The sequence below is a fragment of the Fukomys damarensis genome, unplaced genomic scaffold (assembly GCF_012274545.1).
Source record: "Fukomys damarensis isolate Sample0158 unplaced genomic scaffold, DMR_v1.0_HiC HiC_scaffold_16, whole genome shotgun sequence".
NCBI classification, from domain to species: Eukaryota; Metazoa; Chordata; class Mammalia; order Rodentia; family Bathyergidae; genus Fukomys; species Fukomys damarensis.
The window spans coordinates 77,848,303-77,871,320 of NW_022900928.1; the positions used below are offsets into that span (position 1 = coordinate 77,848,303).

Below are 23,018 nucleotides of genomic sequence, written 5' to 3' on the forward strand. Positions count from 1 at the left end.
GAGAAAGAGAAAAACACCTCGACACACCTTTAGAACACTAGTGTTTTAGGGGGGACAGTTTGAGAACCAATCATGTAGAATAACTTCTGTTTCATACGTGACAAGCCCAAGAACCAGAAAGCCTGTTTGAGTGAATCACTTCAACCCAAGGGGTAAATAAGGGAAACACAAAAAAATCAGAGCCCTAGACTTCCAGCACTCTTTACTCTGGCCACTGGATGGACCATGGAAAGAATTTAGACATGTTCTTAACAAGAGTCCTGCTATCACATGACGGTTTTAGCTTTGTTTTTAATTTTTTTAAGCTTACTGTTGTCAAGAGAAAAAGTCTTGCACTCTGTAGCTCCTCAAGGAAAACAGCTTTGCCAGCATTCACAACAGTCTACAAATGCAGAGGCAGGCAGAGCAGAAAAAGTAGTGACCCCTACCTAGGAGCAAATGAGATTTCAGAGGGCAATGAGCTGGGTATAAAATTTGTGCAAAGCCTTGAAGGATGGTCACTCCAGAAGCAACAAGCCCTCTCTGTTAGGAAAATGTCTTTCACTTTTTAAGGCCTTTTCTAGCAGACACACCCTATCTCTCCCTCTCCCTCCTACCCACTCTCTTCCTTCCTTGCTCCCTTTCTTCTTGTCTAAGACAAAAGTTCTAGATACAAATTACCTCATTAACAAATACTCATTTTGAAAATTTTAGAGCTAATCATTGGAAGTTACAAAGCCTCAGAATAAAAACTACACATCAAAGAAAAGTGGACGCAGAGTAATGAAGGAGAAAATCAGTGTCAAAGACCCTAATTAGGAATCCCACTGAAGCAAAACGTGGCAAAGATAAAGCACTGTATATATATTAAGTTCTAAGCAAATTTCCAACGTCTGAACCAAAATAGATGAAGTTAAGCTCCTTGACAAGGAATGAGGACTTGTGTAACTGAACCAAGTGAGGTAAGAGCCACCAAGATAGAACCTTCCTAACAAGGAGGAATACAAGACAACACAATTTAGAAGTCAAATGCTAAGTTTAGGTAATCCAGTAACATTTGTATATATAGTCCCTTTAAAGTTATGTTACATAGCTGAGTGTGGTGGTGCACATCTGTAATCTCAGCACTCGGGAGGCTGAGGCAGGAGCACCGCCACAGGTTTGAGACCAGCCTGGGCTAAATAGTGAGTCTAAGGCCAGCCTGAACTACATAGCAAGACTCTACCTCAAAAAGAAAAAGCAAAACAAAATGAAACAATATTACATCACACACTATGTTCTGATCCCCAGAATAAAAAAGCATTTTCTTTATACTTTAATTGAAATAAAAGAAGTTAAGTTGAATTTAAAATTTTTTATGTTTTGAGACAGGTTCTCACTTAAGTTGCCTAGTTGGGCTCAAACCTACAATTCTCCTGCCTCAGCCACCCAGAGTAAGTAATGTTTGTAAGCTGTGGAACTTGAAGAAATACAAACTTAAAACAAAAAGATGAAGGGCCGGGGATTTAGCTCAGTGGTTCTGCTGCCTGACTGGCAAGTGCAAGGACCCGAGTTTGATCTCTGGTACCAAAAAAAAAAAAAATGCTAATACAAAAAGGAAGATGAAGTCTCTTGTGAAGACAAAGAAAAGACTTTAGTACGTCTAAACATTCTGGAGCGTGGTGGACAAGCACTTACTATTAGGCACTGAATGACAATGTTCCTTTGCCCTTCAGCTGGGTGCAGGATGCTCCCACAGCCCCAAATTTCCCTGGTTCAACAGCACAGAGTAAAGGAGTCAGGTGCAGCCTGGAGGAACCACAGCCGAGGTCCAATCCTGCTTTCACCTCACCAATGATTGAATCTGAGCAAATTACCTAGTGTGGCTGTGACTCAGCTTTATCACCTGTGTTACAGAGATAGCACCTGCTTCATAGAGTTATAAATAGGATTAAATGAGTTGTTATTTACAAAGTAGTTAGAACAGAGTCTCAGAATACCGCAATCACTCTTCTTGTAGTTGTTTTCTAGTGTCGGGGTGCTACTCAGACCTTGTTCCTGCTGAGCACATGCTATGCCACTCACTGAGCCACACTGCCAGTGCAGCACTGAATGTTACACAAAATAAACAATGATTAGGTCATTTCTGAGATACAAATTTAAAATAGTAGAGCAAGAAAAAATAAGGGGAGAAGACATTTATGGTTTAGGTCTGAAATGTCCCCCCAAAAGCCTCATGTGTGGAAGATGACTGGATTATGGGGGCACTGTATTCATCCCTGGACTCACCCACTGATGAGTTCAATTATGCACTCGCAGGGAGGAGGCATCATGGAGGCTGGACATGCTCTCCTTCCCTGCTGCCTTAGGTTGAGCAGTTTTCCCCTGCTTCCCTCTTCTGCTATGTGGCTTCTGCGATGGAACCAACCAACCATGGACCTAATTCTCTGAAATCCATGGGCCAGAATAAGCCTCCCCACTTTTTAAGCTGTGGGCATCAGGTATTTCGTTCCAGGGCCAAGAAAAGTGACTAATATAGAAGGAAATACAAAAGGAAAGATGAAAGAAAAGGAGGGGGAGCAACAGAGAAGCAGAAGGAAAAGAGATGAAGTAATCTAGAAGAGAAAATAGTATTGGGGAGAAATGAGATATGAGGACAAGAGAAATAATGGAAAAGTCGAAGAAAAAGAACTAGGCAATGGGAGAAGAGGGCTGAAGTAAAGGAAAAATTAATCAGACTGTTCTGAGCTAAATGGTAAGATACTGTATAACTACAAAAAAAATTTAACAAATTTTTTAAAACAAAACAAACAAAAATAGATTACAAAGTGGGACAAAGCAAGCCTAGGAGCTAAGCTGGGGATTTAGCTCAGTGGTTCTGCCGCCTGCCTCGCAAGCCGAGGAGCTGGGCCAATCAGACCAGGCTGCAGGAGTAACCTTGGTCAGCTTCTTCCTCCCCGGATCCACAGGTCCTTTTGCCCTTCATGCAACGTAGTCATTTCCCTACTTTTCTTGTGCACAGAGGGCTTCAGGGACTTTCAACTAAAGATTTTCTTCTATGAAAGAAGGTTCTTCTTTCCATTCTGAGTTGCAACACCCCTTTCTTCATTCCTCAAAGGGGCACTAGAGCCAATCTTTCTTCATAGAAGCCCAAGAAATGTGGACTTTTTTTTCCTTAGATTAGATGAGAACTTTTCATGTACCAAAAACAAAGCTGGATCATCCCAGCCCATTCAGTAGTCTGCCCAAATGTATTAGAGCCTCACCAGGTCCTTCAAAAGAGCCTTTGCCATTCACTCCAAGAAAAAAAACCCAGGCTAAGAGACTCATTGGGGGTCTGAACCTAACAATCCTATATGAAAATCCCCAAGAGTTCAAAAGGAACTGGCTCTCAGTATGAGTTTTAAGCAATGACAAACCTTGATGCTTGCCTTTTCCTTTGTTCAAAGGATAGCTGACTGGCTGGCAAAATGAAAAGGCAGTTTCAAAGAGGATCCTGCATGGGTCCTCTCTTCTACTCTCACAAGAGAGTAGGTAGAAATCCCAGAGCAGCAGTATTTCCCCCCCCTACAGTAAGTACACAAATCACCATCATCCAATTGAGACAGAGAAAGTAAATGTGCAAGGCTCTGGGAACAAAATACTACCACACCCAGAAGCCTCCCAGTTGCTCTCCCCAAGGGTATCCCACCTTCCTCCCAGATTCACCTGTCCCCTGGCAGGCCGAGGAAGGCACAGCGTTGCAGTGCAGGAGCTGAATTCAGGCTGGTCTGCAGGATCTATGCAAGACTGTAAGACCAGGTCTGCCCCAGGGTCTCACCTTCCAGGGCTGCAAGGAAAATGGTGCAGTATATATATCTTAGAGTCCCTCCTCTTGGGGGACAGGGGGCTTGGACTCCAGTTTCACTCTCTCCACCAATACAAGATCACCAAATACCCACCTTCCTATTCATCTGTGTTTTTCTTTTTTTGCAGGGGGGTACCAGGGATCGAACTCGGGTCCTTGTGCTTGTGAGGCAGGCGGCAGAACCACTGAGCTAACTCCCCAGCCCTAGTCATCTGTGTTTTATTTGACTTAAGACTTTTTTTCCCAGCACCAGCAATCGAACTCAGGACCTTGTGCTTGCCAGGGAGGTGTAGTACCACTGAGCTACATCCCTGGCCATTGACTTCTTAGACTTTTGACCAGCGCAACTTGGCCAGCAAATCCCTCCAGGGAAAATCAGTGCTGGACTTCCAGCTCATTTCCTCGTACCTTGACTGTTTCTGGGGTGTTGGTCCCTGTGTCAGGACTGCTAGAGCAGCCCCCTAGCTCTAATTTATCTCCTCAGTCCCGTGAAACTGCCTAAAGCTTCTCAAGCTTCTCTACCTCTTAGGAACTCCTTCCTCTGACCTGCTTCCAACCTCTTGTCCTACTCCAAGGGTCAGACAACACCCCACACAGTGAAGAAGCACTAAGCAAGCTAGGCTTGCTCTCCCGGATCTGACCAAGATGGGGCCACCTCGGTAGGAAACTGAGGGTTAGAGGGATGAATGGGAAGGAGAAGTAAAAAGGACTAAGTTGTGATATGTATATGTAACAAATCTGCACAACAGCTGTTTTCATTATGTATCACAAATAATAATAATTTTTGAAAGATTTTAAAAAGAATTAAGTTGAACCTTACATACAAAATTTAACTTAAAATGGATTTAAAACCTAAATAGAAGAGCAAGACTGAAAAGCTTAAAAGAAAACAAACCCATTTTTCCACTCAAGTACTCAGCTACCCCTCCACCCTTTCTCTCCACTGTGTAAACCCTGAAGAGCCCAAAGTCCACCTTCATTCCTCCCCTCACTCTCCCTCCTAGGCCTACCACACTTGGGCTTTGATCCCCACCATCTCAAGAACGCGCTTTGGAAATGACCACTGCCATATCCAAGGTTCATTCCACATTTCTCATCTGACAGCCTCTTTGTGACATTCAGACCCTCCTTAAAATCCTGCCTTTGCTTCCCCAACACTGAACTTCCCTGGCTTTCCTCCATCTCACTCGTCTCCTTCATGACCTCACCTGCTGCCATTAGCTCCTGAGGTTGCACTGCAGCTTCTCTCCACATCTTTCTTTTCATGTGCAGCTTTATACCCTCCCCAGGCTCATTCACCCATAGGACTTTGGCAAAAGCTATCTCCACAAGGATGCCTTTGGCTAACACTGTCAAATGTCTGCCTCCTCCTCCTTACTCAGATCTGATAGCCAATGTTATCTCCTCAGTAGGCTTTTCTAACTGTCCTCTCTCACACGACCCTCCTTTAATGCTGCAAAGTATTAACCATCTGTTAAGAGGGTTGGGGGCTGGATATATATGTAACTTGATGGGAAAGCCCATGTTTAGCTTGAGAGTGGCCTTGAGTTCAATCTCCTAAAAAGATAGAGAGATAGACAGATAGATAGAAAAGGAGGAAGAAAGAGGGAAGGAGGGAAGGAAGGAGGAAGGGAGGGGATATACCTCAGTGGTAAAATCCATACCTAAAGTCCCTAGGTTGGCTCTTCAACACCCAGCTAGAGAAAGATGGGGGGGTGCAGGGAGAGAGTGAGAGCTCTATATGTGTGCAATGTCTGTCTCTTTCCCATGGGACCAACAACTCAAGGGACCACCTGACACAGAAGTATCCTCAGCACCTAGAAGCACACCTGGTGCAGAAGGCTGTCCATAAATGCCCCCAAGTGAACTCAGTACAGTCTTCTCCTGTCTTAAGAGGGTAATTTGGTACTTAACAAAAACTCTCTCAGGATGAATTCTCATAAATTAAATATGCATTGCCATTAAATACGATGGCATACAACTGCTATCACATTGAAGAAACATATATGTGTGTATATATATAGAGGGGAATATACACACTGTATTGATGTTTATGAGTGAACTTCAATGAGCTAGAAAGGAAAAAAAACTATGAGGAGGTAAAAATGAAATTACATATGACTTTATCTAGTATTATAACTCAGAAAATCAGAATATTCTAGGGAACTTAAACTCATGCTAACAGTAGCTACACAGGTACAAGGAGCTCATGTGCTCACTAGATACACAAAATAAAAATCCAGTTCTTGTAAATGCAAAGAATAACTGAAAGCTAAATATAGTATTAAAATGAATTTTTTGAGAAATTCAGTTCTTATAATACAAGGTACACATTTTCCCCCCTTCAGTTCTACAAATTGAACTCAGGGCCTTCACACTGAGCCATACCCCAACCCTTTTATTTCATTCTTAGTTTTGAGAAAAGCTTTTGTTAAACTGCCCAGGCTGGGCTTGAACTTGCAATCCTCCTGCCTCAGCCTCCCACAGAGAGTGCTGGACTACAGGCATGCACCACTACATATCCTGATGTATATAACTATATAGTTTCTGAATATTTCCATACCCACAACTTCTGATATGCCCATAACAAAGCTGCAAGATTTATTCCAACATTTCCATCCTTATGTTACCAGCAGGCTCAGGTTGGCACGGGTAAGTCCACAGCAGGGTAGTTCTGGAACTGGAATGTGTATCTCCTGGCTCCTTACCTGGTGCCTCCCACCTGTATCAGCTAACAGGAGCTAACAGCAGAGGACCAGACAGTTATGAGAACTGCTGGAATTCACACCTAGACATCATACTTCAGTGTAGCTGCCCATGCTAAGTCCCTACATCATACCTGGTGCCCTAACACGGCCTTTCCACTCCTTCCTCCCTCTGCCGTGAGTGGGAAGCACAGAGCTCGGCAGCGGCAGGGCAGTTACTTCACTGCTCTCAACTCAACCTCCTCCTCTAGAAAGTGAATTAGGAAATAAAGCAGAGCTAGGAAATAAATGAAACAAGGGCACTGGTAAGCACAGGCTCAATATGCATAAAGCTGGGTTCAATCCCCAGTAATAAATAAAATAAACTCATTAATTTCATTAAGTGAACTATGCAAATGGAAAACTATGCAAAATGTTTAACGCCACATCTGACACACAGGAAACACGGATGTTCACTGTGATTGTTGTGGTCATTAGCATAATTACAACCTAACAATTCATGCTCACTAGGGGGTTAAAGAGAATGAGGTCCACTATAAGAAAATAAGAACTACCTAAATTTTTTGTCTGTCTTGGATAGGCAGAACACATTGAAATTCAAACCTTACAAGTTACCGACTGTAAACTCTCCACCAACAGCAAAGGTTTGTCTAGCTAAGAAATTACAGCATATTGTAGCTTCAGAAAAATAGCTGAACATAGGGCCAGGGGCATAGCTCAATGGCAGACCGCTTGCCTAGCTTGTACGAGGCTGTAGATCTGATGCCCAGCAGCACAGAAAAAGGTGAAAAAATGGGTGAGAGACACGGGGGTGGGGGTGGGGGGTGCCCGGCCCCTGTCCATACTGACAATGGAGCCTGGTACACCCAGTAGGAGAGGAGAGAACCCAGCCGCCCCTAACACCAGAGCCTAGTGCGGCCCAGAAGAGAAAGACCTGTGGCAGACTGCACCGGAGCCTCGAGCACCTTGCTGATGAGAGATCCCGCCCCTCAACAACTGCTGCAGCAAGGCAGGGTCACCTGCAGCATTCAGGGAGAGGAGAGAGGCCACGCCCACGCCTACTCCCTCAAAGATTACCCTCACCCCACCCCCACCCCCACAGGGACCGTGAAGCCCGGAGTGATTGAAAACAAGACCACCTTCCAGGAGGAGAGTTTCGCTCTTAGATTGAAGTGTTACCCTACCGCGGAGACAGGGTGAGACCCAGCCTTGGAAGGCAGGCCTGAAGAGGGTGAGAGCTAGATAGAGCTCTCTTGAGATTTCTAAGAAGCACAAGCTCAGGCTGGGTGGAACACAGGGCCTGTATTCTGTGGTGGGAGGTCCGATTTGGTGGGGGTAATCTTTAGGGGGCGCTGGATCTGAAAGAGATGGAGTTTAGTGCAATGGTCAGCTTCAGCTTTTGCACTACTGCCTACATTCCACAAAAACTAGTGTGTGGATTTATGATAGGTCACTATCTGAGTTGCATGTCTACACTAAAATAAAAGACTTATATGCTCTAAATAAGAGTGGTTCTTAGGGTTTGCTAGGATCCAGTTCATATTTGATACCACTGTTGTCACTGTCTTTACTACTAGATCCAAGGTGACATATCTGTGCTGCAAGTTGGTTTTCTCTGTATGCCAATATCTGGATTGTCTCGAGGTCATAAAAAATAATGAAGCTCATTCCAGAAGAACCAGGCACTGGACCAAAAAAATTGCAAACTCCAGTACAAAAAACAAACAAAAAAATAAATAAACATGAGAAAACAAGGCAACAAAACGCCACCAAAAACTCCCAACTCCCCCAGAGTGAATCCAGGAGTCGTCAAATCCTAAATCACACAACAAAAATGTCTGAAAGGGTATCCAATGGAGGTAACAAAACAATTCAATAAGGTGCTTGGCAAATTCAAACAAGATATAACTACTAAACAGATAATGACCCAAATAAAACAGTAAGTGTAGAAAAGGTCCGTATGAAAATCTGGCGGAGCTAAAGAAAGAGACACAAAACACGAATGGTCAGAATAGAAAAGAATGGAATTCCATTAAAATGTTACAAGCAGAAATCCAAAAGATTAAAAACATGACTGAAAAATGTGACAAAGGTGAAAACAAGTGTTGGATCTAGAAGATAGGGTTAGTGATCAAAAAAGCTATATTAAAAACAAGAAAACATGAAAAATGGATCCAACAGCTGCTTGATGACTCAAAGAAAACTAATTTAAAAGTAACTGGGGGAAAAGGGCATATAAAACCTGTTTAAAAGAAGTAACAGCAAGAAGCTTTCCAGACATGGAAAAAGAATTTAACATACAGATAAGTAAAGCATATAGAACCTTGAATAGCCATGATCGGGAAAAAAACACTCCATATCAGATAATAATTAAAATGCCAGAAATTCAGCACAAGAACAGAAACTTGAAAGCTGTTAGAGAAAAGCAGTGAATCACCTATAAAGGAAAACCCATCAGAATTACAACAAATTTCTCAAAATAAACTATAAAGGGAAGGAGAGCTTGGAATGAAGTATTTCAAGCCCTAAAAGAAAACAACCTCCAACCTAGATTAATATATCCTGATTAATGTATCTTTTAAAATTGATGAAGAAATAAGATATTTCCATGAAAAGATCACATCAAGAAATTCATGATCACCAAACTAACACTCCAAAAACTTCTCAAGAACATACTAGAAACAAACAATGAAGCTAACAATTCCAAAAAGTTCAAAAGAATGAATGCATCAGTTAGGAGTATTAATTAAGTGGAAGGAAAAGAAAGCAAAACAACAGGTTAATAATACAATGGCTTAGTCACTTTTCTCCTTGCTGAGACAAAATACTCAACACTCAAAGTTAAAGGAGGAAAATAAAGAATTCTATATTGAGGCAAAAAAAAGGAGGAAAGGTTCATTCTGACACTCAGTTTGTAGAGGTTTCAGTCCATAATCACCTAGCTCCAAGAGAGGGTGGAAAGGCAGAGGCGCATCAGAGAGGAGAAACAGCTCACAGTGGGCAGAAGACAGCAAAAGCAAGCAAGCTACAAGTAACAATATCAGCTTCTTTCTGCCCCTTTTATATTCTGTCTAGGCTACCCAGCTGAGGGTGGGTGTCAAACCAATCAGTGAACTAATGTAATAATCACATACCCTTACTCTCAGCATCACACATTCTAGATTCACCTCCCTCTGAAAAAAGCCCCACCTATGACTCCAAATAAGCCAATACTTATAAATTATAACTATTACAGTGAATGGATTCAATTCATCAAGACAGATTAGCAGAATGGATCAAGAAACAAAATCCAATGGTATACTGTATACAAGAAACACATCTAACCCCAAAAGAAATTCATAGAAGAAAAATCAAAGGATGGGAAACAATACTCCATGCAATGTGAACTCAAAAACGACTAGGAGTATGATCCTATTTTCAGACAATGTTGACTTTAAGCCAAAACTAATCAAGAGAAACAAAAAGGACATTACATATTGATTAATGGAACTTTTCAAAGGAAGAGATAATTATGAACACATATGCACCAAATCACAGTGCACTTAACTTCATAAAGCAAACACTTATGGACATAAAAGATCAAATAAACAAAACAATTACAGTTGGGGAGCTCACTATCCCAATATCACAAATAGAGAGCTCAACTAAACAAAATATGAACAAATGTCAGAAATGAACCAATCTTTCAACAAATGGACTTAACAGATATCTATAGTGTTCCACCCAACAACAGAATACACGTTCTTTTTGGCAGCACATGGTACTTTCTCCAAAATAGACAATGTACTAGCCAATAAAGTATGCTTAAATAAATGCAAAAGAATCAAAATTTTACCATACAGATTATCAGACCACAATGCAATGAAGTATAAATCAATTGCTAAAGAAACCACAGAGACTAAACAAACATGGAAATTAAACAGTATACTCTTGAATAATCAATGAGTCATACAAGAAATTAAGTAAGGAATAAGACAGTTCCTAGAATTAAATGATAATGCCAGTACAATATACCAGACTTATAAGACATAATGAAAGCTGTCCGAAGAGGAAAGTTTATAGCTATTAAGGTCCACATCAGAAAAACAGAATGAGGGCCAGGGATTTAGCACAGCAGTTCGGTGGCCTGCCTTGCAAGCGCAAGGACCTGAGTTCAATCCCCGGTACTAAAAAGAAAGAAAAACAAAATGAGCCCAAATAAAAACCTAATGATATACCTCAAGGTCCTAGAAGAACAATCTAAATCCAGAGCTTGTACAAGGAAGTAAATTAGAGATAAGAGATGAAATGGAGTCTAAAAGAACAATAAGAAAAGAAAAAGTCAATGAATCAACAAGCTATTTTGTTTTGGGTTTTTTTTAACAGATTCTTGATGTGTAATTCAAGCTGGTCTTGAACTATGTGACCCAGGCTGGCTTCAAACTCATATTGATCCTCCTGCATCAGCTTCCTGAGTGTTAGGATTACAGAAGTGCACCACCAGACAAGCTGAATGTTTAAAAGAATAATCATAGAAAGGCTTAAGGAAGGAAGGAAAGAAAGGAAGGAAGGAAGGAAGGAAGGAAGGAAGGAAGGAAGGAAGGAAGGAAGGAAGGAAGGAAGGAAACAAATCAATGCAATTAGACATGAAAAAAGGTGAAATCACAATGGATACTCCCAAAATCCACAAAATTATTAGCAACTACTCCACAAAACTATATGCTAAAAAACTGGAAAACTCAGAAGAAATGGAAAGATTCCGAGATACAAATGAATCACCAAAACTGAACCTAGAAGACTTAAAAATCTTGAATAATCCAATAACCACCAATGAAATTGAAGCAGTAATTAAAATCCTACCCACAAAGAAATGCCCAGGACCTGATGGATTCACTGCCAAATTCTACAAGAACTTCAGGGAAGATTTAATACCAATACTCCTCAAAGACTTTAATGAAATTGAGAGGGAAGGAGTACTCCCAAAATCATTCTTGGAAGGTAGCTTTAACCTGATCTCAGAACCAGACAAAGCAGCCTGAGATACATAGTGAGTTCAGCCTGAGATACATAGTGAGTTCAACGCTAGCCTGAATTACATAGCAAGACCTTGTCTCAAAAAAACAAAACAAAACCAGACAGAAATCCAACCAAAAAAGAGAATTACAAGGCAATCTTTTAATGAGCACAGATGCAGAAATCCTCAACAAAGATACTGGCAAAGAGAATGCAACAAATCATCAAAAAGATCATACAACATTAGCTAGCAGGCTCCATCCCAGGGATGCTTCAACATTCACAAATCAATAAATGTAACACATCACATAAACAGAAGCAAGGACAAAAATCACATGACCACTTTGACAGATGTAGAAAAAGCCTTTGACAATATTCAACATTCATTCATGATAAAAACTCTGAAGAAAATAGGTAAAGAAGAATCCTATCTCGGGGCAACCCACATTCCAGATGTCCAATCCTGTCTCTCTCAGGCAGGAGCTATCTTTTTTTTCTCAATAAATATTCTCTACTCTTAGGAAAAAAATCCTATCTCAATATGATAAAAATAATTTATGACCAACTCCCTACCAATACCATATTAAATGTGGAAAACTGAAAGCTTTCCCTCTAAAATCAGGAACAAGACAAGGATGTCCTTTATCATCCCTACTGTTCAATACAACACTTCAAACATTAGCCAGAGTAATCAGGTAAGAGAAAGAAATAACAGATATGTACAGGAAAGGAAGAAGTCAAATTTTCATTTGCAGATAATTTGATACTTTACTTAAAAGACCCCAAAAATTCCACCAAAAGACTCAGAATTAATAATCAAATTCAGTAATGTAGCAGGATAGTAAGTCAACAAATAAAAATCAACAAATAAAAATAACTCACTGAGAAAGAAACACCATTCACAACAGCATCAAGAAAAATTAAATACGGGCCGGGCATGGTGGCACACGCCTGGAATCCCAACACTCGGGAGACTGAGGCAGGAGGATCTCTGTGAGTTCGAGACCAGCCTGGGCTACCACAGTGACTTCCAGGTCAGTCTCAACTACATAGTGAGACCCTGTCTCAAAAAAAAAAAGAAAAAAGAAACAGAAAAGAAAAGTTAAAGACTAAGTAATTAATCTAAACAAAAAAGTGAAAGGCCTCTAGAATGAAAATTACATCACTCTGAAAAAGGACATTGAGGATATCATAAAACAGAAAGATGTCTCTTATTCTTGAATAGGCAAAACCATTATAATTAAACAGCTATACTTTCAAAACTCATATGCAGACAATGTAATCCTAGTCAAAATACCAACAGCATTTCACATAGATCTAGAGAAAACATACTAAAATTCATATGGGACCAGAAGAGATCCAGAATAGCAAAAGTAATTCTGGGTAAGAAAAGAAAAGTAGGAGGCATCATAATCCTATATTTGAAGTTATACTACAAAGCTATTGTGATTACAACAGCATGATACCAAAAACAGAAAAACAAAAAAGAAACCCAGCATGATACTGGCATAAAAACAGGCATGTGGATCAATGGAACAGAATACAAGAACAGAAATAACCCCAGGCACACTCAGCTGTTTGATCTCTGACAAAGGGGCCAAAGACATACACTGGAAGAAAGATAGCCTCTTTAATAAATGGTGCTGGGAAAATTGGATATTCACACACAGAAGATGGGAGTCTAGACTCATATATCTCACTATGTACTAAACTAAAATCAAAATGAATCAAAGATCTAAATGTTAAAACAGAAACAATCAGGGACGGGCGTGGTGGCACACGCCTGTAATCCCAGCATTTGGGAGGCTGAGGCAGGAGGATTGCTTTGAGTTCAAGACCAGCCTGGGCTACACAGTGAGTTCCAGGTCAGTCTCAACTACATAGTGAGACCTTGCCTCAAAAAAAACAGAAAAAACCAGAAACAATCTGCTGGAAGATAAAACAGGTGAAACTCTTAAAGACATAAGTATAGGTAAAGATTTGAACAGAACTACAACGGCACAAGAAATAATACTGAGAATCAAAAATGAGATAATATCAAATTTTTGTCAGCTTGATTTTTAAACTCAAATATATAGAATCAAGAATTCAATATATAAAGAATATATAAAGAACTCAAAAAAATTAACCCTCCCCCAAATAAAAACCCATTCAAAAGTAGGGTAACTAAAAGGAAGAGAAATTTCTCAGGAAAAAAAAGAACAAAAAGCCAATAAACACATGAAAAAATGTTTGACATTTCTAGAACAGAAAAATGCAAATAAAATTACACAAAGGTACCATCATACCCCAAAATTATGAACAGCATCAAAAATTCAAATAATAACAAATGTTAGTAAGGATGTGGAGAAAACACTGATAGTGGGAATGTAAACTAGTACAGCCACTATGGAAATCAGTGCAGAGATTCCTTAAAAAATTAACCACTTAACAGTTTACTCCAAACATCACAGGAACAGAGCATTTATTTAACTTACTATCCCTAGCGTCACTTGGACAGGAGTCATTTCAAACAGTTGATTCTTCTAATGAACAAATTTGATAAAACTGTCACTTTACATTGCCTGTTATCTTATAAAAATTAATGGAAAACATGCAATTTTTGGTCATCCTGTATTTAAACAATTCAACTGGTAAGTGGTTAAAGATGGAAATTCCATTTGACCCAGCCAATCCTTTTCTAGTTATCTTCCCAAAAGAGTCATGATGTCAGGGACATATTCATATCTATGTTTACAGCAGCAGAACTTAAAATAGCTAGATCTTGGAAATAGCATGTATGTCCATCAACAGACAATGGATTAAAAAAATGTGGTATTTATACACAATAAAATACTACTCTGCCATAAAGATAAACTTGAGGCATTCATAAGCAAATGGATGCAACTTGAGAACATGTTAAGTCAGACATGCAAGCTTAAATATAGCATGATTTCTCTTATATGAGAAACTCATATATATATATATATATATATGTATATATACACACACACATACACACACATATATATGTATATGGAGAGCAAAACATTAGATAGGAAGTTCAAATAATTCCCCAAATTAGTGTTTCAAAAATATTTAAGATAAATGCTAATTTGCTTAATTTATATTTCAAGTTTCTTCTATTAATTAAAACGAAGCTTTATCCTTTTGTGTTTCTATGTAAAAACCTTATTTTGTCTATGATTTGTACTCTGAGTAACATTATGGCTATTCTTTCAAGATTATAATACATGGTATATTAACCATTGTTATTCTCTCATTTTGTTACGTTTTATTTTTCCATATTAATGTGTTTTCATATTTTTAATATTTACTTGTATATTAAAATTTTAAAGTTTAAATAAAGTAGTTGTAAATAAGGAAGGGAGAAGGGGGTAAGGGAGGGCAGAGGTAAGGGGAAAATATGAGAACCAGGACCTGTCATGTAAAGGTACAAGATCCCAATGATGAATGTAACTGTACTGTATACCTAAAATGTACCAATAAACTCAATGAGAAAAAATAAAATTAAAAAAATTTTTTAAATTGAACAGTTTTGTATTTCACAGGTGCCTGAATTTCAGCATATATTTATCTTTTTTTTTCTTTTTTCTTTTTTTCTTTTTTTTTTTGGTTTTTTGAGACAGGGTCTCACTATGTAGTTGAGACTGACCTGGAACTCACTATGTAGCCCAGGCTGGTCTCAAACTCACAGTGATCCTCCTGCCTCAGCCTCCCGAGTGCTGAGCATATATTTATCTTTAATCATTTAGAGAGCTCCAAACATAATACTAGTTAGCTTTTTATGCCATGTCAATGAGCTTCACAAAATTCCCTCTGCTAATAATGTGTTTGTCTTGTTCAGTAATGTGGACTGAACCCAAGCCTTCACACTGAGCTACATTTTCCAGCTTTATTTTTCTTTTTTAAATTTTGAAACAGGTTCTTGCTAAATCACTAAATTGATTATACTGGACTCAAACTTGTAATCCTCCTGCCTCAGCCATGAATGCTAGGATTACAGATGTAATCACAAGCTTCTATTATGCTAATTTTTGTAGTATATTTTCAATGTCTCAATTTCATTCCAAATTCTGATATTGCAACAAATAATAACAACTGGTGGTGAGAATGTGGAGAAACTGAAATCCTTATACACTTTTGCTGAGAATACAAAAATGCTACAGCCATTTTGGAAACAGTTTGGTAATTCCTCAAACGGCTATACAGAATTATCAAATGATCCAGTGATTTCTCATCAAGGTATAGTAAATCCAAGAGGAAAGACATATGCCCCCAAAATACTTGCACATAAATATACATAGTAGGATTCTAAGAGCTAAAACTTGGAAGAAATCCAAATATTCATCAATTAATGATGGATACAAAAAATGTGGTCTGTCTAATGTAATAGTATTTGGCCATATAAAGGAATAAAGAACTAGGTTTGATGAAACAATGAGGGACCCTAGAAACATTACACTAAGTGAAAGAAGTGGACCACAAAAGATTACATATTCAGTGACTCAATGTATAGGAAATATGCAAAATAGGGATGCCAATAGAAACAAAACAGAGTAGGGGTGGTCTAGGATTTGGGAGAAGATGGGAGAATTAATGCTGACAACTAAGAGGTAGATGTCTTTGATGGTTATGAAAATATTCTAAAATTGGTTGTGGTAATTTCAGTTGCACAACTGAATAATTAAAGTCACTGAATCGTAAACTTTAAATAAGTGAATTGTTAATATATAAACTATATCTCATTAAAGTTTTTTTTTCTTCTTGCAGTGCTAGGACTGAAATCAGGATGTGTGCATGCTAAGCAAGTGTTCTACCACTGAGCTACACCCTCAAACCAAAGTTTCTTAAAAAAAAAAAAAAAAAAAAAGATTAAACTGGCTTGGCATGGTACCACACGCCTGTAATACCAGCACTTCTGAGGCTGAGGCAGGAGGGTTGCCTCAAATTCAACAGTGAGTTCAAGACCAGCCTGACCTACACATAGTGAGACTTTTGTCTCCAAAAACAAAAAAACAAAGATTAAGACAGGCATGGTGGCACATGACTACAATCCCAGCACTTGCCAGGCTGAGAGGCTGAAGTGGGAGGATCAAGGTAAGTTTGAGGCCAGCCTGGGCTACACAGTGAGTACAAGGTCAGCCTAGACTATATAGTGAGACCCTGTCTCAAAAAATAAATTAATTAATTAAAAGATGGATATTTAAAATCTATGAATCTATGCCAACATTTTTCTTTTAAGTCAGCGTCTTCCTAAACTTAAGTTGCCCTTAAACTCACTGCCTAGGCTGGTCTTGAAGCCACAGTGATGCTTCTGCCTCAGCCTCCCAAGCACTGGGATTACAGGCATGCACCACCATGCCTGGCTTTCTTGCATTATATCTATGTAAATTTTCTAGAAAATAATTTGGCAACATCAAGCACTGAGCTGAGTGTAGAGGCACATGCCTGTAAATCCCAGCACTCCAGAGGCAGAGGTAGGAAGATAGCTTTGCGTTCAAGGCCAGCCTAAAGTACATAGTGAGTTTAAGGCCAGCCTGGACTACATAGTAAGACCCTGTGTCAAAAACAAACATCAAGAGCTGTTACACACACACACACACACACACACACGTGTAATATTTGCATTCGAGTAAACATGAGGATATTTCTAATGAAAGTTTCTTCAGAAAGTGACGGGGAAAAAGAAATTGGGAGCATGCTTTGGGACTAGTAACTTTAAGAGAGAAAAACCTCAAACAGGAGTTAAAATGCGACTAAAGTTAAAAGGGCACAAGTGAAAAATGAAGAATTTAAACTTCACTCAGTTGATTTTCAGTTTCCGAAGTCTATGAACTAGTTTTGCCAGCACCAAGTAGGGAGTTAGGTAAAGCCAAATTGAACATTCTGAAGCAATCAATTGTGAAGGTAGGAAGAAGCATAAAAATCCACCTTCATAAGTCTCCCCAGGTAATCCCGATGCCAGCTAGATCTCACTCCTGCACAGAAGACAGAGAGAAGTATCTATCCTGGCAATGTCATGTCAAGAAAAATCATTTTTAGAAACAATATGAGTGATTGATTACACTAAGGCAAAGATTACAGCTATTCAGGCGTAGTGGTGCATGCCTGTAATCCCAGCACTTTGGGAGGCTGAGATAGCAGAAGCAAAAGTTCAAATTAGGCCAGTATAATTTAGCCAGACCTAGTCTCAAAAAAGAAGGGCCGGGGGATTTAGCTCAGTGGTGCTGCCCCCTGCCTCGCAAGCGCAAGGTCTAGAGCTCAATCCCTGGTACAAAAAACAAGTTAAGGTCGTAGTTCAGTGTGAAGGCCTTAGGTTCAATCCTCAATAATAAAATAAACAAACAAAAATAAGATTACCACTCTGAATTCTTATTCCAACTTAGTGGCATTCGTAAATATTCTTAAACTTTCAAGGGCCAAAGACATCATCTTTAAAAAAGAAAAAAATTTGTTTCTTATTTCTACATACAATCTTCACAAGAACCCCTACACCGTTCTTCAAAACATGTGGCTCACCAGTTTCCTAATATATTGGTGTGGTCCTTATATGTTAGGATTCTCAAGAGGCTGAGTAAATGTGCTTCCTGCTCTCCGCTTCCCTCACCACACGTACTGTACACCTACTGACATACCTGAGAGGAGCTTTATGTGTAAATATGGACTTATGCAGGACATCGGAAGACTGAAAGACTGCTGGTGTGACTCAGTGAATAAGATCAAGCATCTGTGAATCTCACTATGGATACTGGATCTACAAGTTTCCAAAAGCACTGTCCCTCTAGCTCCTTCCTAAACAACAGCATTTATTCACAAGATGTGGGGTGCGGTGAGACCCAGATACCATCCCTCCGTGACCCTGGCATTTGTGCACAGAACGCTATCTGGCCCACAAATCTTGAGGTCTTTTGTTGAAGCAGCACTGCAGTAACTAAGCAGGAGACTTTCAGGTTCATCCTCCGTGACCTGAAAAGCCATCCTCACACATGGTTCTGTGACGATGACTCAACAAATCACAGCCAGTCTCTGATACAATCCTGCATAATATAAAAAGAGGCATCATCTGAATAAGATGTTTACTCAATAAATTCAAGTGTTTTGAAATGTTTTAACTGAAGAAAAATAATTTAACTGTTAAAATTGCTTAGAGGAAAATTCTTCTAGTGCACATTTTCATAATGAACACTGTATTTGTAATATAAGAGAAAGTAGGGTAATTACTTGCTCACTCTACCTCAACGCCTGAAAAATAGTTTTTTATTCAGAGAAACTGGGCCATAACTCTAAGCAAGAATAAGCAAATCAGTACTGGTTTGCAGCCATTCCCTTCACAGCCAACTCACACCCCAGTAAACAGGTTAATGTGGCCTGTTTTTCATTTTCAAATTCTCATTCCTCAACCTCAGTCCCTTCTTAACAAAGATATGTGAAACATGAGATAGTTCTTTTTAAAAAGTATTTATTAACAAGATGGTGAGAGAGATCCCAGATAGATGACACATTAAGGCTGTTATAGCCTTCATGAAAACCTGGGTTTAATCCCCAATCCCCAACACCACACACACACACAAAATCTTAACTGCCCTATAAAGACTTAAAATCTAAACAAGGTACAGAGGCACCTGCCTATAATCCTAGTAAGTACTAAATGGTGGTCCTATCTGGGCAATTTAGCCAGATCCTATTTCAAAATAAAAAGGACAGTGGATCTAGCTCAGTGGTGCTGTGCCTCAGGCTCAAGCCTCAGTACTGAATTTGTGTGTGTGTGTGTACTAAGGTTCAAACTTTTAGACCTTGCACTTTCAAGGCAGGCACAGTGCCACTGAACTAACTCCCCAGTCATTACAGGAATTTTTTAAAATATGGAAAGACCTATAATCTACCAAATTTTAAACTTCTCCATCATAATAAAACTCCTCTAGTAGGCAGGCTGGCAATCTCTAGTCTGGTATTCAGAATTCTACCACCCAGGACATTGCCTAAAGTGCTTTTTCAGTAGGGAGCAGTAGAAAAATAATGAATCTGAAATCAAGTAAAATTTCATTATCTTGACAACTGAAATAATAGAATTTGTCTTACCTAACTCACAAGTCAATAGTTAATGTAAAGTAGGATATTTGTTACAGTGTAATTCTACTGTGAATGTTCATTAAATGTTAAATTTAAACCACAACTACCATACATTAAGTATTAAATCATAAAGACAAATTATCCAGAAGTCTTATTTTCACTATCATTACAATTGATCTAAGAATAAAAATCTCTTGACTATAGGCATGAGTTCTCTTTTACCCAATGCATTTCTCCAGAAAATATATTTCAACTTCAAATTGAATTTTAAAACTATGTAATTGGTATTTTTTTCCACAGAGAGACAGAATAGAGGCATTCAGCTAAGAAATCTCAGCCATAACTATTTGCAAACAATTCACTGGATCGGTTCATTCAGATGTAGTCTACATCTTGTTGGATTTGCAAATGGACTGAGGAACTTAAATGGATCATAAAAATAGAATCCTGACAGACGCAGCTCTTTATTTTAAAAATCAACATAATCACAGTCCACCTGATTCCAAGTACATGCAGTGTAATTCAAAGTTACATAAGTAAACAACTAGTGAAATAGCTACTGCCATTTATAGAGCACCTGCAGGGTAGCAGGCACTGTGAGACGTCCTTTAAAGGCTGGCTTTCAAAGATATCTTACCACAACCAGGACTGATTGCTTTGCAAGGGCATGGCAATAGGTGACATTTACTCCCAGATCCCTGTTACAGAGAGCCTGGACCTAACAGTCAGCATCCTGCGCGGAGCTGCCAGGCACCCAGCAGGGCTTGGACTTGCTGCTGACCTCATCCCAAGGGAGCTAGAGGAGGCTGTAATTCACCAAACCCACAGATAGATTTAAATGAGTAAATCACTCAATGGGCAGAGGTGACTGACTACAAAGCCCTGGAGCATTCCCATTGTAAAAATTCAAATAATATTTTTTTAAAAAGCAGTATTTGTTAAATATCAGCAATGATTTAGGAACTATAGTACACATTAGATGAAGAGTTCAGTAAAATATTCAGAAGGAAAATATGTTATTCACCATTGTTCCAAAGAGCTACCTGTGTGTACAGAATATAGCAGCCCTCAAATATTAACTGAATCAATTTGTATCATGAAGATAAACTTCAAAGGTTTTTTTTTTCTAGTTCTCTCCTGTATATGCATTTGTCTAATAGTACAGCTGTTAGAGCATTAGAGTATTACAGTAGATGTATTATTTACCTTCTTGGTAATGCTGAACTGTTCTCCAAAGTAGTAAATACTCTCATCAACCATGTATGACAGTCTCTATTGCCAGGTACTGTGATAACCGCCTGTAATCCTAGGTACTCAGGAGACTGAGGCAAGAGGATTACAACTTCAAGGCCAGCATGGACAATTTAGAGAGTTCCTGTCTCAAAAAATAAATAGGACTGGAGATGTAGTTCAGTGGCAAAACATCTCTGGGTTCAATTCCCAGTACCACAAAAGCAGTCTTGATGAGAACTGGAAGAGGTGGGGCCTGATGGGAAGCCTTCCGTCCCTGGGGAAGGGATCCCCAGAGAGGGGCTGTGGATTCCTTGTCTCTTCCTCTTTTTCACTTTTCAGCCAGGAGCCGAGTGGTTTTGCTCCATCACTTGCTGCCTCATCACAAGCCCAAGCTAATTAATTATGGAATGTAGTCTCCAAAGCTGTGAGCCAAAACAAACCTTTTCTCTTTAAAGTTGATTATCTCAGGTATTTATAACAGTAAAGGAAAGATGACTAACATTCTTAGAATTCAGCGTAAGTATGTCTAAACATGAACACAGACTTTCTTTTAAAAAGTTTTTGTTTTGGGGTTTTTTGGTTTTTGTTTGTTTTGTTTTGCAGCAGGCTAAATTATCTCATTAAATGATCTAGGCTGGGCTTAACCTTGAAATCCTCCTGCTTCTGCCTCCCAGAGTGATACAATTACAGGTGTGTGCCACCATGCCCAGCCAACTTTTCTTAAATTTTTTTAATGAATGGTGGTGCATTCCCATAATCCTAGTATTCAAGAGGCTGAAGCAGGAGACCCATAAATTCAAGGCCAGCCTGGGATAAATAGCAAATTCCAGGCAAGCTCACACCACAAACCAAGACCCTTTCTTTTAAAAAAAGTTTTCAGGGCTAGGATTGTAGCACAAGGTGCGGAGTTCGATTCCCAATACTAAGGAAAAAAGTTTTCAAATAAGCCAAGCCCAGTTTGCAATCCCAGCTACAAGGGAGGATGGCGAGTTGTAAGGAAGTCTGGGGAATTTAGCAAAAAATTTAAATAAAGTTCATCAAAGTGCAATGACTGCTATATAATTTCACTTTAGTTCTATAGTAATTGTTCATAGCTAAACAGTTTAAGGTATGTGAGAGAACCTGGCCAGCATATAAGTAAGTATCCCAAACACTTCCATTCACAGGACCTTATGTTTATCAAGTATCACTTAAAGTCCAGAGGCTGGAGGGCTAGGGCTATAGCACCTTCACAGCATGCTCAAGGTACTGGGCTCATTCAATCCCCATCATCACAGAAAAGAAAAAAAATCTGTTTTCAAAATTCACCGGTTGGTTGCCTGGCTCCATGGTGAAGCACTTGACAAATGTGCATGTGGCCCCAGGTTCAATACCCAGCACCACACACACATACACAACAAAAAAATCCAGGATAATTTTCAATTCACCAACCGCAAGAGTATAAAGGAAAAGATGAATAAAGCATGACAAGGAGACTCAAGCCTCATTAAAATGCGCACTGCTGCCTGGGACTTGGAATCCAGCCCCCTCGTTCCTATTCGCCAGCTCCATATTGTCCAATTCACTACACCTGTCTCCTTCTCACTTGGAAAACTGAACACTGCTGTGTCAATGTCACACACTAAGGACTAAATGTAAACAGGTTCCTTGGAAAAGACACTTAAAAAATTAAGCAATGGGGCTGGAGATTTAGGTCAGTGGCTCTATGCCTGCCTCACAATCACAAGGTTGTGAGTTCAATCCCTCACATGTGAGGGGAAAAAAAGTTAAGCAATAATTAGCCAAAGGCATTTCAGATGTTCTATCAAAAGACATTTATATTAAGGTTGCCTAAAAGCATGGTTGTGGCAAGACTGAAAATACCCTCCAAAAAATTGTCTTCAAAATCTTCAAGGAATGCTAAAAACATAGAAGAATTTGCTTTTAAAAATATGAGTTTTGGGGTTGGGATCTAGCTCAGTGGTGCTGTGCCTGCCTGCCTTGCAAGCCCAAGGTCCTGAATTCAATCCCCTGCACCAAAAGACAAACAAATAAAAGAATATGCATTTTTGCCTGTGCCATGTGATGGCCTCCTCCATGGTAGGATGCAGAATATAACCTTCCCGGATGCCAGCACCTTGCTCTGCATTTCTTTCCTGGGGGTCAGGTGGGGCGCAGGGACACAGACAAGGTCTGGCTATGTAGCCTAGGGTAGCTTTCAATTTGGGGCC

The 23,018-nt window shown here is 39.4% G+C and overlaps 1 protein-coding gene across 2 annotated transcripts in view; it reads right to left on the reverse strand.

Annotated features, from left to right (window-relative positions):
• Prdm10 (PR/SET domain 10) overlaps window positions 1–23,018 on the reverse strand; it is a 93,644-nt gene that overhangs the window by 62,647 nt on the left and 7,979 nt on the right. The window contains exon 1 of one of the 2 annotated variants that reach the window (XM_010640102.3): window positions 3,667–3,787. The exons of the other annotated variant lie outside the window; for it this stretch is intronic. The gene's annotated coding sequence lies outside the window, so the exon portion shown is untranslated. Of the gene's footprint in view, window positions 1–3,666; window positions 3,788–23,018 lie in introns of those variants that run through there. 2 annotated transcript variants of the gene reach the window in all.